At 52.3% G+C, this 17,735-nt stretch overlaps 1 long non-coding RNA gene across 1 annotated transcript in view; it reads left to right on the forward strand.

Annotated features, from left to right (window-relative positions):
• The first annotated feature begins 479 nt into the window (after positions 1–479).
• The window catches only part of LOC113879712, a 54,979-nt gene continuing 37,723 nt past the window's right edge, over positions 480–17,735 (forward strand). The window contains exons 1-2 of the long non-coding RNA XR_003507435.1: positions 480–1,363; positions 1,626–1,961. This is a non-coding gene — a long non-coding RNA (uncharacterized LOC113879712). The remainder of the gene's footprint in view (positions 1,364–1,625; positions 1,962–17,735) is intronic.

Consider the following 17,735-nt stretch of genomic DNA (forward strand, 5'->3'; position numbering starts at 1 on the left):
CATCAGGAGGCCCGGGCTCTGCTTGCTCCGAGGCACCCAGTGGACCTGGACAGGGTATCTGTTTCACCTGGGAAAGCGGTTCCTGCCTGTGATGAGGTCTTTCACAAACTCTTGTCCACTCTCCCTGGCTTTGGGATGAATTTTGGGGGTCTCCCAGATCAGGCTGTAGCTTTACAGTTCACATTTAAGGTGCACCTTAGGTGCTAACACTTAGCTACCAGGTCTGGGGAGGAACCCGGTTTTGTGGAAGGTGGGAAGTAATTTAGGACACATTGCGCATAATGCAGGCAATTGGAGGGGCCCCAAATCTCAAAATAGTAAGGTACCCCGAGTCAGATTAAAGGGCCCGCCCCCAATGTCGGCAACTGGGTACAGGGAGCGGGCAGGGTGGGGAGCTGCCAACACCGGGCTTGGTTTGAACAGCATGAAGCTGTTCCCGACATCTGACATCCCGGGTCATCTGTTGGGCGTTAAGGAAGGAGGAGCGGAAAGCAGCGAGCTGAGTGACCCGGGATTCCAAGGGGAAGAGACAGTCAGCGCAGCGCAGGAGCAAAAATCCAGGAATGAGGGAGAGAGAGACCAGAGGAAGGAGGAGGCTCCTCCTCCGCCCGCGTCCCCAGGTCCCCAAGTATGCCACGTGGGTGGGAGCGTGTCGCACACACCCACGCGCCCACTGCCACAGTCCTCGCGTGCCCGACCCGGCCCTTGCAGTAGCCGGGTCTCCACGGCCACGTCGCCGCCACCTGCTGCTGCAGCCCTAGCGAGGGGGAGGCGCATCTCCGCGGCGCCCCCCCTCCCCATCCGCTCCGGCTCGGTGCGGGCCTTCCCCCACCCCGTATCCTCCAGGCCAGTGCTGGAGGACGTCTTCCCCGGGGCCCCCTCCCCAGCGCAGAAGGGGAGGCGGAGGGAGGAGCTCGGGCCGCGGCCACCCGCCCTCCCCGCACTGCCCCCTCCTCGGAGCTCCCCTCCCCTCTCCTCCCCTTCGCTCTGTTGCCGCAGCCCCGCTAGTCGCGCGCGTCAGCGTGGGCTCCCCGGAGCGAGTCGCTAAGTAACGGGGGCTGGCTCCGCAGACCCCGGGCCGGGGAAACCCGCGCGCGTCTTCAGCAGCGGCGCCGCGGGGCGGGGGCGGGGGCGGGGGCGGGATGGGGGCGCACGGGCCCTCCCCCATCCGGGCCTGCGGACCGGGGCTGGCACGCCGCCCGCCTCCCCGGCTCCCTTAAACCCGCGCGGCCAGTCGCCGCCGAGGTGCCCCTCCCCTGCAGGGACCTCGACGCCGCCAGCCCTTCCCTCCTTCCCAGCCGGTGCGCACAGCTCCGCGCGCGGCAGATTGGGCACCCCGCGGCCGCGATCGCCGTCGTCGCCGGTAAGCCGCTCTCGGGGACCCGGGCCGGGGAGGGGAAGCGAGATGGAGGGGGTGGGGGGGAACGGCCGCCGGACCGGCCATGTGCTAAAGTTTCTGGGGCTCCGTGCCCCACCAGGCGGGCGCGCAGAGCCAGGCGCAGCGGCGCGGTGGGTGGGGCGGCGCGGTCCTGCCGGGCGCCCGCCGCCCCCGGACCCGCGGGGCGCAGCTCTGCGCGCACTCACGCTCTCTCTTCCTCTCTTTCCCTCCGCGCCGCCTCCCCGAGGTCCTCCTGCCGAGCCCCGCGCGGGGCATGAGGAGCCCCGGGGCGCCGCCCGGAGACAACCAGGCTGCGCGCACACCTCGCCAGCGGCGGACGGGGACATGAGCCGCGCGCGCGGGGTCCGGCGCCGGGCGGCCAGCCCCAGCAGGCGGCGGCCAGCGGATCGGCGGTGCCCGGGAGAATGAGGCGGGAGCCGGCGGCCGCCTCCTGGTTCTCCACCTCGTCTTCCTCCTTCTCCTCTTCGCCTTCCTCCGCCTTGGGCGCCCCGGGCCCCAGCCGGGCTGTGGCTCTGCTGCGTGCCCCGCGCGCCCCCCCGCCCGCCTCCGGATGCGCTGCTCGGTAAGCCAGGCCCTCCGCCACCGGAACAAAGCCCCTTTGCCACGGACCCCGGAGGCTGCCTCTGAGCCCCTGCCCGGCCCCCACTCACCCAGAGCCTGCCCGCGGCGCTTCCGATTGAACCACTGTTTTCCCCTATTCCCCAAGCCCTGCCTGGAGGCCGAACGCTGCCGGGCTGCGTTCGAGACCTGGTGCCTCCCTGGGCTATCAGGGAGGTGGATACGGGCTTGACACGCAGGCAGGAGACCTGTTTGGTCGAGATAATGACATAGGCAACCTGGGTTCAGTGTCCATCATTTGTGGGAAAGAGACGACTCATATATAGTGACCTGGAAAAGGGTGTCCAGGCTGTGCAGGGCAGGGAGCCTCCAAACCACCCGAGGAAGTGGGTTCCCCTTCTTCTGCGGCTCAGATGAGGAAACTGAGGCCCAGGGAGGTTGATGACTTAATCAAGGTCACAGGGCCGGGAAGTGCAAACCAGGGAGACCACAGATTGGCAACCAGGGAGCTCTTTCCCCGCTCCCTGGAGAGCTGATCCCTTTGTAACAAACACACCTGTCCCAGTTCTCCTACTACCTGCTTTTATCTGGGGTTGCTGTGCCCATGTGAAAATAGTTGTGCTGACGAGTATCTGCTCGGATGACATAAATCGCTGGTGGTGTGTATGTTTTCATCCCTCCCTTCATCATGCAACTGCTCAGCCTTAATGTGAACTGTTCAGTGCTCGGCCACTTCTGTTCAGGTGGGAGGAAGAGATGTTCCCCTGGGGGCTCTCTCTCTTTTATTCTTTTTCTCCCAGACCACTTAAAGGAGAGAAAGGTGGGCATTGGCATCCTCCTGTGTGCTTCTTCTGTGCTGCGTGTGCCTAGCACATGCTTGGCTTCAGAACTGAGTCCTGAACCTTTCTAAAGGGTGAGGGCTCATCAAGGCTGGTTGGGTAAGTCTTGGAGATGGTTACTTAACTGGCTGATCCCAGATGGCCACCGTGTAGGAATCAGCCCTGTTGGAAATTTCATCTTGGCTCATGTTTGCCAACCCTCCTTGTCAGCAGAACGTCCCACAGCTCAATCCAGAAGAAAGGAGAGGGGTTTTCATGTAGATTGGAAGCCTTTGCTTGCTCCCAGCTCTCTGGTTTTGCCGCTAACTGTCTGCTTAAGTGCACTTAGAGCGACCCTCAAGGGGGAAGCCACACAGAGTCGTTTGGTCCTCATCTGAATGGCTTGTTTAGTCGTTTGAGTCAGCAAGTGTTGGACATGGTTGTCTACAGGACTTGGATGGTACTGGTGTCAGGTCAGGGAAGGGCCATCGGTTTCCCTGATAGTAAAATGTCAAGAGTTACACTAGATGAACCCTCAGATCCCTTCCAATGAAATGATTCTTCTAGTGGGAGAAGGGTGGGTCACAGGCTGGAGCTGGGGTGTGTGAGCTAGTCAGACACATACGTTTGGACGGATAGCTCTACACTGAATAGGTTGTTGATCTCCAAGAGGAGGACGTGGTGCCCGAGGGAGCTGCAAAATTCAGGTTGCATCCACAGGAGGTGAAGCCCAGGCCGTGCTTTAGTGGATTATTTATTGGGCTAAAGTGTGATAGCTGTCAAACGTCCCAAGGTGCCAGATTGGGGTTATGGGGCAGGTTAGGCATTGCATTTGGAGAGATGACATTGATCTCTAAGAACTGATGAAATACAGCACATCGACTGGATGTCCAGCCGGCTTGAAAGCGGCCAGCTGGTGAGCCTGCCTGTTCTTTCCAGAAGGAATCCATCGTAGTTGCAAGGTAAAACCTTCTCCGACTAACCCAGTAATGCCAGGAAATAAAGTGATTTTTAGACGCTCTTCTCTGCACTGTTTGCTGATTGTATTAGCGAATGGTGACGCTTGCCTCAGCAGGTATTCAGGGGGTTTGTCACATGAAACGGGCCACAAGGCTGTTTAGACCTTGACTTAGTCTTTGCCTGTTGATTACAGCTAAATTCATCAACTTGACCTATGGGCTCTTAATGGAGTTGTCATAGGTCTTTTAAAGATCTGGATTAATGAACCTTTTAAAGCGTTACTGAATCTCCAATGAGGCAGGCATGTCCCACCTTTTTCCCCAGAAACTAAGCTCCCAGTGGGTTTTATGACTGTTTGTTGTTCACAGAACCAGAGCAAAGCTTTTATTTTTGACAAGCTCGCAGGGTCTGTGAATGGCAAGTAATGCGTCTTGTGTGGGCATATTAATCTCCCAACATTGTGTGTTTTAGTGCCTCATGTCTAATGGGTGAGATTTTGAATAAAAATGAATGCAGAGAAACAATTTTCATGAAGTTACTTTTGAAAATGATAATGTAATTATGAGAGAACAGTTTTTGTGTCGTATATCATGCTGTTGCTACCCAAAGCCGAGTTTCACAGGAAAATGTTACCCTTGTTCCTCATCTATAGTTTTTAATTCATCAGTTCTCTCTTTATTTTTTTGCTCTTTTTTTTTTTTTTAACCTTCCTGGTGGGAAAGTGTGCGATTGAGAACAAAATCTCCATTTTCGATTCTGCTTTGTCTTAAACCCACTTCTTTTCTGGAAGATCTCTAAACCGGACCTCTTCCACACCACACCTATAATGGCCTCATGTTCAAATATATTTCAGTGCCTCATGTTTCTGTTGAGACAGCAGGAGAGGTCTTATCACAAATGAATGACAAGATGTTTCCTCATCAGTGTCCCATTTCTAACTAGAACGTTTAGACCGGGAACTCTTGACTGGGGCTGACTAGCCCCTGCCTTGTGAGAACCCAGTTTGGACACTGCGGTACTTGTACAGGGTTAAGGATGTACACAGGTACTTACGGGGGTGGGGGGGTGGGTGGGGGGTGTAGAGAAAAGAAACATCTTCCAGAGGCCAGGAGACCTGGAGATTATTTTTGACTCTGTTTATTGGCTTTGTGACCTTGGACGAGTCACCCGCATTCTTGGGGTCTTCATTTACGTCTGTGCCATGAGTTTGTGTGTCTGTGTGTCTCTGTGTCCCTGGGTGTGTGTGTACATTAGTGCCAGGAGGTCCTCTTCAACTCTTAAGCCCGACGAGTCCTCGGAATCTAGATGCAGCTGGTTATTAATAGCTCCAGAATGCTCTGTGCTTTAAGGTTACATAACGTTTCCTATTAAACATCCGTATAAACAGTAAAGAACGGGCCATTATAAACAATCGTCTTGATAATCCTAAGGGGGAGCACTACCCTGAGTATGTGATGAAACAACTTTTCATCTCAAAAACAGCGATGCCAGTTTCCCCATCGGGGCGCCTTGCGGGGTGGAGTCTTGGCACGCATCTCAGAGGGCTGAGCCGGGACCCTCTCTAGGGTCCCTGTGCCAGGAGCCGCAGGAGCCCTTACGTAATTTGGGTCCATGGAGTAGGAGAAATGTCACGTCTAACTGTATAGCTTGAGGTCCAGGGGCCGTGGAGGTTTCTCCGTAGTCTTTTCAGGCTGTTCCTGGAAGGTAGGAAGATAAGTGTGTAATTACCGTTTGCAGTTGTTTTGAAAATGGAAAGTACTTTAATTAGAGCCTTGAATTCAGCTGAAGCTGAGAAATGGTGAGAAGTTCGTCGATTTGGCAGTGGTGTTTTTGCTGGGTTCCCTGGGCAGGCTGGCTTGTCACACTTAAGCAGTCTGAGGTCAGAGGTCAGCATTCCTAGCGAAGCTGCGATTGTTGTCAGATACAGAGGGTGGAAGAAAGGAACCACCAGTCTTTACACATTTAATCCTCCTGACTCTGCTGCAAAGTAGATCTTATGAACCCCTGTTCTAGATTCAGAGCCTGAACTCAGAGAGCTGCGGTGTGTCACTCAGGGTCACATAGTTACGGAATGGCAGAAAAAAGCACGATTTCAAGTGCTGGGGTTGAAAACACACCCCCGCCCTTGCCCCTCAGACTTCATTCCCATGGGTGCTGCAGTGTGTCTGGAAACCAAATTGTGTCTTTCTTGTCAAATTTCTAAATAGCGCCATGGCACAGAGAGAGCGTGTAGCTCTGACGTAGGTAACATGGGTGGTGGGGGGCAGCTATCTAGTTCTTAAAAGACTTCTGCATTCAAGAGGTTGAGTTTCTTTGAACTCTGTGTCGAATGTATTAGATTCGAAAGATAATTAGAAATAAGTCAAGTATTACCCTATAAAGGTTAGAGTTGGTGGTTCTTTGGAGGAAGCTAAAATAGCTCTGTAGGTCCCATGTCACCCTGGGAGCGATCATGGGCTGACACGTGGGATATTTTGAAAGGCATTGCCAGCCTGCACCTCACAAAAAGGGACACAGACTAAAAGTTATGTAACAGAAGCTTCCGAAATGAGTATGACTCTGGTTCCAGGATGCTACACGGGTTAATCCTCCCCCAGACAACAAAGGAGAGAAGGAAGTAGGAGGAACATATAAAGGTCCACCTCCAGCTCTTAAGAATTTCCAGGGCTTGGAGGAGGGAATGTCAGTTTCAAGAACTTTTCAAGCTCTGGAATAGAGATGCAGTCATAGCAGAAACTTGGTGGAGCCTGCAGAAGTCACCCATGTTAGTGTAGCTGTTGCCATCTTTGCTGATAGCTCCACAGATCTGGAAGATGTCATCCATACCCAGGAAGGAGACTCCAGAATCCCGTCTGCAACACACAAATTTACACAGATGCTAAAGGGAGCTCATTGAAATCACCCATCCTTACATTCTAGCAATGATACTCAAGCTGACTGTCTTCACCAGCAGTTTAAATTCCTTTCAGCAGTGATTCTGGCCTTGCCCACATCAGAGCAAGTGATGTCTTAACAAAAAGGACCCTCTCTCCATCTCCTCTGGATTCCTAAACGGCTTATATGCCAAGAGCGTCGAGATTTGTGATAGGTGATTAATGAGAAAAAGCAGACAGAATGAGTTGAAAAACTCAATTGTGATTCATCTGTCATCGGTAAAGTACCAAAATGTCTTAGCAGCCAGCACAGTGTTTTTGATTTGGTGAACTAGAAATTACATGGTTTGTCCCCAGTGAGACCCATAGAATTTTTACCTTTTGCACCCAAACCTTGAGTGGACAGATTCCTGGTAGCTTCAGTTCTGGGCCAGATGTTCAGTATATGGTTATTCAGTGACAGAGAATGCGAAACTGGCAGTACAGAGGCTTTGGGGGTGACTCAGGAAGGTAGTACAGTCTCTGGCCTCTGATTGGTGATTCCTATCAACAGTTATTGGGGCCCAGTAAGTAGAAATGATTTAACGTCCATTTCCAGCATCGAGAATCACAGAATAAATTTACTAAAGAATTCTAGATGTCTCATGCCTTCTTCGTATGTGGCTTGTGACAAGTGTAAATGAAATCTTACATGGGGTTAAAAAACCTGCACCTTTGTAAAGCCTTCTGGTAGACTTCGAGGACCTGTCTTAGTATTTGCTAGGCTGGATGCTTCTGCACTCAGCATCGTTGAAACCAGAATCACAGGTCAGACAGGGTGTTGGGGAGGGTCTGTGTATTCTCCCTTGCTTCAGTTTCTTAATAAACTGTGATGAGCCACTCTGTATGCCTCATTTAGCACCTCTGAGCAGAAGCACACATAAGGAATGCCCAGGGCTTCCTGTTTTTTCATCATCCCAGCTTTTGAGCCTGTATCTGCTAATATAGTCTGGGAGCCTGACCAAGACTGTTTCATTCTGCCACAGATAAACCACGCAAGTCACATTGGCCTCAACATGAGCCCCCTTCCCCATTGAAAGATTCTTGATTTTTTTAAAATTCAGAAATCTTTTAATGATTGATATCGACAAGTCTTCTCTTTTTAAATACAGTAAATGGGCCTTGAGAGCATCATGCCTAAACTGGAAACAGTTTATGAGCGCATGTTCCTGGTGAGAGGGCTGTAATGAAAACTTCTAAGCGAGTTAGCCTGGCTTTGCAGTGTTACACTCTAAAGATAGACATGGAAGCCTGCATTCTCCACCTGGAGGCAGGAGTGGAAGGATACACTTGTTCACTATGAGGGAAGGCTGAGGCTTTTCACAGTTTTACCGAGATAACGTGGGTCCGAAATCTCTGTAGATGCTGAGGTTGCTTTTCCACGAGGTCTGGCTGTCCTTGGCCTGCTCCAGGACAGCCCTGTGGAGTTGGAGAGCTGCCCCGTCCATCTGTCCAGGAGTGTTGCCATCTCCACCCTGTGTGCCTCTCTGGTCCTGCTTGATCACTGAGATCCGCCCCCATCATTCTCCCATCAGACAGGTGGTGATCATCAATGGCTGAACAAAAATCTGTTGTACACCAGCTCCGTCTAGGCACTGCTGGGCATTGGGGCCAAACTGGTAGACGATGGACAGCTGCAGTATATCTGCGCGTGGCTCCTGTAGGCCTGGGAGGGCACCCCTGCCCATCTGCAGCGGAACAAAGGAAGCCAGTGAGGAGGGCCCAGCCTGGGAGTCAGGGGGCCTGCTTGTCAGCCTGGCGCCCACCTCTTGTCTCACCTGGGCTCCTGGGACAAGCCTCCATCCCACTCTGACTCTCTGCTGGCTGTTAGGTTCAAGGATTGAGTCATAACATAGGGTTTTTCCCAAGTGGGATACAGTGGGGCCACTTCCATGAAAGCATCTGGGGAGCTTACTAAAATACAGATTCCTGGGTCTTGTTGTGGACCTACTGAGTCAGAACCTCAGAGGGTGGGGGCCCAGAATCTGTATTTTAGCACCCTCCCGGTAATTCTTAGCTCAGGAGCAATAAGCAGGTGAGAACCCCTGGCTCTTGCAGGTGGTTGATCACTCATGCCCCTTCCTGCCCCCAAACACCTAGAATACAGCACCCAACTCATGCTGACCCATCTCTCCACCTCCACCCCGGCTGCTCTTATGTCTCTCAGAACCTTTTGTTCTGCTCCCCCGCCACCCTCGACAGTTTGCTTTCCAGCCGCTGCGGAGGGAGCCTTCCAAAGGATCGGGGTCGTCTCTGCTCGGAGCTCGCCAGTGTCCCCGAGAGCACTGACAGGGGCTGTCTCCAGGGCCCTGCACCGCCTGGCCCTGTGTCCGACCTTGCCTGCCCCGCCCCTCGCGTCTCCCCTTCTGGCCGCACACCGGCTTCCATGCTGTTCCTGAAACCGTCGCAGCTGCCCGAAGCCCCGTCACTCTCCAGGAGCCCACGGGGCCTGGGGGCTGGAGGGGAAGGGGGCTCAGCAGGTGGGGAGCAGCCCTGATGAGCTGCCATGCTCCGTGCCCCCACGGCTTTGAAACCTTGTCCAGGTGACGCCGTCATGCTCACGGGGCCAGTCTCAGCTTCCAGGCCCTCCGCCACGTATGCACTGTTTTAGGAGCAGCCCTTTAACTCAGAGCACCGGATTATAGGGTGATTCATCCCTGATGGGGTCATCGAAGTGGGTCTGGAGTTCTCTTCCAGAGGAATTTTTCTAGAAAGACCCTGATTCCGTTCCTTCCACTGGGTGAGATGTTTCTTCAGCCACAGTTAATCCTGGGGTGGGGGCCTGCTGTCCCTCCTTCTCTTTCTTCCAGAAACATGCCCAGAGCACCAGCTATGTCCAGGCACCATTGCAGGCCCCCCTTACACGGGAGACGCAGCGGCTCTGGCGTCTGCTTGCTTTCGTCTCTGACGCTGGCTCTTGCTTTCATGCAGATGCAACAGTGAGGCCTGGGCTGGAGTCCTCTGGCCTCCGTCTTCCACCGAGGAAGAGGTGGAAGGTTTATCAGAGTGACTTTCTTGGGCCTGCGTGAAGCAAACCACGCTCAGAAATATTGTGTGCTGAGTAGGAGGGAGAGATGGACCACTTCGTAAGATTTGTCTCCAAGCAGAGCTGAGTGCGTGACCTGGTATAGAGATGGAAGATATAAAGATGATCTTAGATGGGTCAACACAACGTTAATTCATGGTCCCTTGAAGCCAGTCTGCCTGTCAGTGTATCACTTGAAAAAGGCCATGCAAACCTCAGGACCTTCTGGGTCCTGCCCACAGTAGGTGCTTTTCCTTGAATCTTGTGGAAGGAAGCCTGGTCACTCTTAGCATCCATCTTGCACATCCCTGCAGTGGACACACAGACCAGGCCATCACTAAGAGCCCATCAGGGAGGATGGTGTGGGGATGGAGACAGGCAGGATGCTCTTTGTCCTCAGGGGACTCAGAGACAGTTGGGGAAACGTGTGACTACCTGTAGCTAATCAGATTGGTTGATGTGCCCTGCGAAGGCGGAGGTGGGTTTAGATGGGGGAGGGTGGGGGGCGTTTGCCATGAGTCTTGAGAGACAAGTAGGGATTTGTCAAGCAAAGATGAAGCCCAGAGGCATACCAGGCAGGAGGGAAGAGGAGAGCAAAGGTGCAGAGGCTGGGCCATTGCAGGTAGATGAGCAGGTGGTGCAAGGCTGTAGCATCGAGCTGCAGGAGCACAGGTGAGTCAGTTCTGGCCCTGCGGGAGTGTGTCTGGAAGACCGGGTCTCTCAGGTGATGGGAGCCATGGGAAGTGCTTGAGCGAGGGTGTGGCTTTTAACCAGATAGCTGGTGATCCTGTTTCACACTCCCTTTATAAAGTCTATATTACCGTGAAGGTGTGTAGAACACACAGGCGTGTAAAAAGAAGACATTGTCTCTGCGGGATGAGCGTGACTGTCTGTGACCTGCACCCTGCTACTGCTCTGTGTCTGCTGAGGGATAGATACAGTCTGGCCCCACTGCCCAGACCCCAGCTCCACCGACCCTGCTGGACTCCGAGGGAGAGCGAGGTAGCCGCTGGCTGCGGTGCTCGCTGCCCAGCCATCGTGGCCTCCAGCCAACAGGAAATGGAGCGGGCAGTGTCCCAGCCTGATTCACTGAGCCGTGGGTCTCCCTGCGCCTCTGCAAGCGCATTCAGGCTGCTCCTGGCCTAAAAACGATGCTCCCAGACCTACATCCACAGCTGAGAGAATCCAGGGTGTGTGTTTGCCGGCTGGCCTCCCTGAGCTCCCCCCAGTGATGGACTCAATGCGTGGGAAGAGGGTCAGTGTCAGGAACCTAAGCCCGTGCCGGTCGAAACGTTAGCCTTGAAATCGGCATCCTTGGCAGGATGGGTGACTTCTGCAGAGCCGGTGGAGTGGGCACAAGGCAGAGGGTCCGAGGGGTCACTAGTGGATGTGGTTATGCCACTTCCATCCTCCACCTTCTTGTTGCCAAGAGAAGGAGAGGGAGATACAGAGTATGTCCTGTAGGCCAGCGGGCAAATTCTTAGCTGTTTCTGGGGAGTTTGGCCCTGGAAAAAGAGCCTTCCCTAGGGCAGGCTGACTGCCAGATCATGCCAAGGGCAGAGCATCATGGGCAGTTTGAAGAACTGCTGTCCACTGACAGGCTCACTGTCCGGGAATGTGGGCTGGGAGAAGGGACGCAACTCCACCCTCTCAAAGGCCCCATTTGTAGGTCAAGAAATAGAGGCCCAGAGAGGTGAAGCAACTGGCCCAAGGTCACACAGTGGGACTGGAGCCCAGCAGGGCATCAAATCAGTCTGGAGCCGGTCATGATCTTTGAAGTTGGCCAGTGCCCAGGGTTGGCGCAGGTCCACTTGGAGATGGACAGTTTGTACTCACACTGCTTTGCCCCCAACCAGTCAGGAAGGATGTGGCCTTCTCCTTGCTCCTTTGCCTTTCCTCTTGGAAGCCAGGCCCAGAGTCAGGGTTCTGGGCAACCCCAGTTGGAGGGGGCTGGGAGTGACCCCCTAGGTCTCTGGCCCTTTTGTGGTTCATTGCAGTTCTGCAGCGTGTGTGGATATGTGACTCGAGAGAATGGTATCAGAGCAGATTAGAATGCTTCTCAGGATCTGGGCATGCGTAGCACTGAGGCTGTGGTCTGTTTGGAGCTCGGGGTATCCGGAAGAGCCCCGTCAGTCATCCAGGAAAGCCTGCCACCCAGGTTCTCCAAGTTCCTTGGATGTACCCGAATTTAATCCAAAGCACCCATGGTATCCCCATCGCTGTCTCTGTTCCTGCATGTCCAGCACCATGGACAGAGTTTCCTTAGCGTCGGAGTGACTCCAGGCCTCTTAGGGGCTGAGTGAGGGGTGCTGTGTGGAAAGGGGCTTGTTTGATGAACTTCTGTAGCAACCCGCCTCTCCCGGCTGTGTTTCGCCTTATCAAGTAGGTGCTCCCAAATGCGTGAGAGCTGATTGATGGCAGTACTGTCGGCTGATTTCACAACAGTAAAACCTTCAAGGCTTTATTAGGCAGATATATAAGTACAGTTCCCGTTCATAAAATGCATCCATCACAGCCCTCAGGAACGTGAAGGAATTGTTTGCAAACTTTCCCAGGTTATTACCCCCCAAACTTGTTTGAATATATGTATTAGATAAATAATCTTGGGAGGCCCGTGTGTTATGGCAGTTTGGGACAGAAGTAATCTACCTGCTGGCAAGTTTCACAGGTTTCACTGCCTTATTTATACTTATTTTTAACGAAAGGAGAGAGCAGAGCTAAAAAATATTATCCTCTTGTGGAGGGAGGCTAAATGTTCTGGAAAATGTCTGAGTGCCATGCAGATAGGCAGGGTGATTATTTTGAAGATGTTTTGAGTGTCTGCCTTTAGTCCCTCTGCTTTTCTGGTCAAGAACATAGCTCCTCCCAGATGGAAATGGCAGTTCTTCAATGAGAATTTTTTTTTTTAAGTGCCTTTTACAAAACTTTATTTACTTAGTTATTTATGCCTATGCTGGTCTTCATTGATGCACGTGGGCTTTCTCTAGTTGTGGCGAGTGGGGGCGATTTTCTATTTGTGGTGCTCAGGCTTCTCACTGGTGTGGCTTCTCCTGTTGCAGAGCACAGGCTTTAGGAGTGTGGCTCAGCGGTTGCGGAGTCCAGGCTCAGTTGTCCCACGACATGTGAGATCTTCCTGGATCAGGAATGGAACCGTGTCCCCTGCATTGGCAGGCAGATTCCTCACCATTGGACCACCAGGGAAGTCCCGTCAATGAGATTTTGACTACTGTCACAGCTTCTTCCAGGGGGCATGCGTTTTAGTTGAACCTGTTTTCAGAGTCAAACCATGCAGAATCTAAGTCACTGCGTGTGCAGTTTGCTTTAGGCTCTTCAAGCCCTGTTTCTCTTCCGTACAGTGGTTGTAATAACAATGATAATCATAGCATTTACATACTAGGTGCTTAATCTCGGTGGAGACTGTGCTAAATGTCTTTCCATGGGCTATTTAATCTGAGCAACAGCTCAAGAAAGCAGTTACTTTTATCATTCCCATTTTACAGATGGGGAAACTAAGGCTTAGAGATTGCTGCCTATAAAACATCTCCAAATAGTGGCTTTTTAAACACTAGGCATCCTTTATTTTTCCTCAGGAGTCTAGGGGCCACCTGGGCTCAGCTAGATGGTTCTTGCTGAAGGCCTCATGTAAGATTGTAGTCAGGCTGTGGTTATGGCTAAAATCATCCAGAAGCTTCCTCACTTCCATGCATGGCATTGGGCCAGGAGGATGCACACAGCCTGGGGGTGTGGGGGAGGGGGCTGGCACAGCTGAGGCTCCTTGGATCTCTGGGCAGTCTGTCTACATGGTCTGTCCAGCAAGGCAGGCCAGGCCAGCCGGACTTCCTACACTGGCTCAGGGCTCTAGTGCGCATGTCCCAAGAGGGCGCCGAGGGGTGGGAGGGCTCTCTGTATCTCCCTTTTATGGTCTTGGAACTCACAGTGTCACTTCTGGCGTAAGCTGTCCCTTAGAAGCAAATCACTAAGGCTGTCTACATCAGGGCCCCTGTTGAAGGGAATTACGTTGACGAATTTGGGACACATTTTAAGCCACCATGGAGAGCTTGGGTGGCTTGTACAGGTGGTGGTCTATGGTGGGCGGCCGAGTGGGATGTGACTCAGGCGATCGGACCCTGAGCACTTCCGGTCATTCTGCTGACATTTACAAACACTGACCACCTTGCTCTGCGGGAAACTGGAGCTCCCTAAAGCCCTGCACCCTCCTGTCCGCCTTCCAGGCATCTTCCCTGAAGAAGCACACAAAGCTGCTGAGAGTCTGATGTCTGCTCGGTGGTTCAGAGAGGCGCTGGTGCAGACCACGTGTCATCACCCCTCCTCGCCGCCTCTTTCATTCCCTCGCCTCCCTCCCCTGCACCCAGGCCTCCTGCTCATTTTCACCGGCCCTTTTGCCTCCATGGGCCTTTCCGCCTCAAAAAGTATTAAAAGTTGTATCTCATGATTGAATTAATGTCACGAGGAATACTTTTGTATTATATATTGTAACATTTTCTTCTAAGTACAAAGTTGTGTTTTTTTTTTTTTTTCCTTCTGACTTTAAAAGAGATGGAAACGTGCTCATGGGTCCTCAGCCCTGTGCTCGCTGCATCTCATGGAAAAGTCAGACGTCCCTGCACCTCCTTCCCTGCCTCCTTTCTCTCCCGACCCCGCCCTCCCATCGCTCTGTGTCCTCTCCTCTCTTCTCCCCCAACCTGCACTGCTTCTCAGTTGATTCTGGTCCCTGCTCTGCAGGCCATTCTCCTGCCTTGGACCATGATGCCCTAGGATCTTGTCTTACATCCTCTGCGCTGGAACCAGGACTGAGAACAGAACGTTTCCGATGACTCTGGGCCGCCTCTTTCACCTGGTCCTTCATTGGGGATGGGCCTTGCTTGTGAGAAGGGACTTAGGCAGGGACTTCTTCCCCATAAGCCCACAAGCAGTCACCCCTGTCTGGTTCTGGTTTCTGGCTCTCTCACTTCTTGTTTTCCCAGAAGATTTAGAGAGGTAACAGTGCAGAGAAATGACTTCTCTCGGGGCTATTCCCAGGGAAGTCCTGTGTCTTGATTGGCACATGGGATGGCAGGAATCAGACTCCCCACCCCACCCCAAGTAGGCTTATAATTATCTTTCCATCCACCCAGAGACTTTTCATTGAGCAGCTGCTCTGTCCCAATAGGACCCACCCAGTGTCTGCCCTCATGGAACCCAGAGGGGTGGAAAGACGGAAAAATCAACATGTGGATTATTATAAGCCCTAGGAGATGGTGGGTAAGGAATCAGCACGTCACGGAGACCGAAAAAAAGTGCAGTCTCGCTTCACAAAGGAGAAGCAGTCACAGAAAAATCGTCAGCTGTCAGGACGCCTCCCTTCGCCCTGTCGGGAGCCTGGGCTCTCCCTTCACCCTGTCGGGAGCCTGGGGTCTCACCACCTGGCACCTCCCTCTTGCTCCCGTCTCTCAACTCTGGCTCTCTCTTCTGTTCCTCTGAGTTTGTGGCTCAGTCGTAGGTCATCCCCAAGTGGCAGCCTCAGCCCTATATCTGCATGACCTCACAACTCACCCCCTCTTCTTGGGGGCCTAGATTCCCAGGAGACAAGCTGAGTGGCCTGGCTTGGGGGTGGGAGGCTTCTGGTCTAAGCACCTGTAGCTGGGCTGCTGGAGTCACGTGGCAGGGGAGAGCTGACTGTCCTTACATGTAACTGGGATGGTTCCCCAGGAAGCGCATGCAGAGGGGAGGTTTCACTTCCCCATTTCATGGTGTAGGGTTGCAGTTGCCAGCCTTTTGATGTCCGCAGGTGGGGAAATTTGTTTAATCAAGGAATCAGCATGAGATTGCCAAATTCTGATCTGCTCTCAGTTAGCGTCCTCAGTTGATGAATACTGAGGAAAAAAATAGGAAGACTCTACTATTGGAATTTCCAAAGAGTATTTATTTTTCATTAATTCACTTAATTAAATCTAATTAATTAACCAATCAACATGTAGTGTTCTTTTTTTTTAATTTCATTTTGCCAAAGACAGCTAAGATCTTGGTCTCCTTAATGCCTGTGGGTCCCCCTTATCTGGTCTGTGAACTCACACTGGGGACTCATGGGCATTAAGGAGCCTGTAGAGGTCACTTGAAAGTGAAAAAAAGTGAAAGTGTTAGTCACTCAGTTGTGTGACTCTTTACTACCCGACCCCATGGACTGTAACCTGCCAATCTCTTTTGTCCATGGAACTCTCCAGGCAAGAATACTAGAGTGGGCTGCCATTCCTTTCTCCAGGAGATCTTTCTGACCCAGGGATTGAACTTGCCTCTCTAGCATTGCAGGCAGATTCTTTACCATTGAGCCACCAGGGAAGCCTCAGAGGTCACTTAATGATAGTGACATGTGCTGGCCCTGGGCTCAGAGCCTGACATGCACTATTTAATTCCGAGCCTCCTGTAGTCACTGTTATTGCCTCCACCTTGTGCGATGGAGAAAACAAAGCTCAAAGCCTTGTCCAGAGTGGCACAGATGGCACGAAAAGGAGTGAGATTTGATTCTAGGTATTGACTCCTTAAAAAGGGTCTTTTTGGGTGAAGGTGATGGTCCCATCTATAACAGAGGGAAGCATGTGATATGGGTGAGCTAGCACAATGAACATGCTGCTCAGAGACTAACAGAGCTGCCCTGGAAATCTCCCCAAAGAGGTGTTTCCTTAGTCAGCCCCTGAAGGATGAGAAGGAAGCATTGGCCCGAGGAAGGAAGAATGCTCCCCAAGTTGGGGATGGACGCAGGAATGTGGACGCAGGTCTGGGAGAGCATGGAGAACCATGACAGTCAGAGCCAGCCCAGCGTGGGGTACACTCTGTGACACCAACCAGTCTGTGATTTAGAAGGACAGCCCGCTTGGTAATGTGGAGGTGGAAGCAACATTTGCAAACGAGAAATCCTTGCTGGAAAACACTTTTAAATAGAGCAAATGTTTTCAGTATGCAGAGACACTCAAATGAGTCAACTGATTTTTGAAAATGCATTCTGGTGAGAGCTATACTGAGTTTCACTTCCCTAGAGGGCAGCCTTGAGAGTAACGTCGACTTTGAACATTAATTCCCTTCTTGGAGAAAACCACTGGCTTTTAGAACAACTTCCACTTTGTTTCATGTTGTTACTGTTGTGTTGCTGAGTTGTGTCTGACTCTTTTTCAATCCCATGGACTGCAGCACTCCGGGCTTCCCTGTCCTTCGCTGTCTCCTGGAGTTTGCTCAAGTTCATGTCCATTGAGTTGGTGATGCCATCCAACCATCTCATGCTCTGACTCCCCCTTCTGCCCTCAGTCTTTCACAGCATCAGGGTGTTTTCCAGTGAGTCAGCTCTTTGCATCAAGTGGCCAAAGTATTGGAGCTTCAGCTTCAGCATCAGTCTTTTCAGTGCATATTCAGGGTTGATTTCCTGTAGGATTGACTGATTTGATCTCCTTGCTGTCCAAGGGACTCTCAAGAGTCTTCTCCAGCAGCACAGTTTGAAAGCATCAATTCTTCAGCACTCAGCCTTCTTTATGGTCCATCTGTACATGATTCCTGGAAAAATCACAGCTTTGACTATACGGACCTTTGTCAACGAAGTGATGTCTCCACTTTTGAATACACTGTCTAGGTTTGTCATAGCTCTCCCATGAAAGTCTTGTAATTCATACAACCATTTTGTTCATAAAGCCCATCTTGGGCCCAGTTGAATTTTGCAGCTCTGTGGGTGGATGGGTGGAGCTTAATGGCCTGAAATGACAGGTGACAAGGCTCAGACTGCCTTGGGAGCGAGCCCAGAGGGTCACACGGGTGGAGCAGGAATGTGGACCAGGGTCTCTGTACTACCAGGTCTCACCCCATGGACGACTTCCTACCACATTCACAGCCCTGTGATTCTGCGCAGCACCTGCTTATGGGCAGGGCTTTTTGATCTGGCTGTTCCTTTGTCCGGTGTCCTTGTTGAGTGCTTAGTTTCCTGGGCTGTAGTAACAATAACACAAGCTAGATGGCTTAAAACAACAGAAATGCATTCTGGAGGCCAGAAGTCCGAAATCGAGGTGTCAGCTGGGCCACGCTCC

The sequence above is a fragment of the Bos indicus x Bos taurus genome, chromosome 21 (assembly GCF_003369695.1).
Source record: "Bos indicus x Bos taurus breed Angus x Brahman F1 hybrid chromosome 21, Bos_hybrid_MaternalHap_v2.0, whole genome shotgun sequence".
Lineage (NCBI taxonomy): Eukaryota > Metazoa > Chordata > Mammalia > Artiodactyla > Bovidae > Bos > Bos indicus x Bos taurus.